Source organism: Elephantulus edwardii, unplaced genomic scaffold (genome assembly GCF_000299155.1).
Source record: "Elephantulus edwardii isolate Elephantulus edwardi_28Jun2011 unplaced genomic scaffold, EleEdw1.0 scaffold00130, whole genome shotgun sequence".
NCBI classification, from domain to species: Eukaryota; Metazoa; Chordata; class Mammalia; order Macroscelidea; family Macroscelididae; genus Elephantulus; species Elephantulus edwardii.
This window is the reverse complement of record NW_006399880.1, coordinates 7,484,217-7,485,882: the sequence shown is the minus strand read 5'-3', so window position 1 is coordinate 7,485,882 and position 1,666 is coordinate 7,484,217.

Genomic DNA, 1,666 nt, shown 5'->3' with positions numbered 1-1,666 from the left:
CCACTCCAGTAGCAGTGGCAAACTTTAACAGGGCAGCTAATAATAAATGTTGGAGAGGATGTGGCAAGATAGAAACTCTTATACACTATTGGTGTGATTGTAAAATGATACAATCACTTTATTCAGTTTTGCATTTCCTCAATAAAAGCTGAACGTAGAAATTCCATATGACCCAGCTATTCCATTGCTTAGAACATACCCCAAGGAAATGAGAACTGAGGCACAAATGGAGATTTGCACACTAATGTTCATAGCAGCATAAGTCACCATTACAAGAACATAGAAACAGCCCAAGTGTTCAACCACAATAGAATAAGAAATTACGGTAAATTTATATGATAGAATACCTCGCAGCATGCAGGAGCAATGATTTTTAAAATCACTGCATAACCTGAGAGGGACTGGAGAGCCTTATGCTAAGGGAATTAATTAAGTCCCATAAGGACAAATACTGTATAAGACCATTATTCTAGAAATAGAAAGATAACTAGTAAAATGTGTATGATAATCCAAGGGTAGGAACAGAGGGGAAAGGATCAGCAGGGGGTAATCACAGTGTTGAAGAATTTGATGGGTTGAGGGAGGAGTGAGAAATTGGGAAAGATCTGATGTGAAAAACAATGTATACAAACTTTGTAAGTAAACCAATATAAAAGAAAAAAATGTGCATGTGTGTGTCTGTGAAAGTACCTGTCAAACAGAAGTCGATTTTCTTACCTACACCTCAAGACACCTAATTCTCTACAATTCAAAGACACCAATTTAAAGAGCCCTGGTGGCATAGTGCATTACATATCAGACTGCTAATTGGGAAATTCAAAGTCACCAGTTGCTCCTATGAAGATTTACAGTAGAAGATTCATTGGAATATTCCTGAGTCAGAACCTAGTCGTGGCAATAGATGTTTTATTTTTCCAACACTCATTTGTTTATTCATATGATAGTCTATGGGACATTGAATATTGTTATTAACATCATAATTAAAATGCATCAATATTTCTTCAGTTTTCCTTATTTATTGTCCAGATTTCACATGTCTGTGACATTATTGAAAATAATTAGTCAGGCACACACCAGTCCTCAAAGTGATGTCTTTCCTTTTGAACACTTTAAAGGGGTCTTTTGTAGTAAATTTGTTCCATATAATATATCATTTGATTTCTTGACTATTGCTTCTATGGGTATTTATTTTGAATCTAAGTAAAAGGTAATTCTTTTAAAAGTCAGTCTTTTCTCTGTTTATTATGATGTTGCTTATTAGTCCAATTATGAAGATTCTTGTTTTCTTTATCTTGACATGTAGTCCAAACTGATGGCTGAAGTCTGTGGTCTTGGGTCCTTTGTAGATCTCAGATTGTTGATGAGCCTTCCTTCAACCTTGATACCAAGTTCTTTGCATTGTCCAATATTACAAGCTATTTTTTGAGTATACAGATTAAGTAGGTATGGTGAAAGGACACAATGTTAATGCATATCTTTTTTAAAAATTTAAAGCATGTTCTCCTTCAACAGTGAGCACAACTAAGTATTCTAGAATTCTCATTTTTGTAATGTGATTCATAGTTTGATGGTTTAAATGCTAATAATAGTATAGAATGTTAAACACTGTGACACTGATGTGTCAAATGTGATACTGGTTATCCATGGTGGATAATGTTTGGTGGAG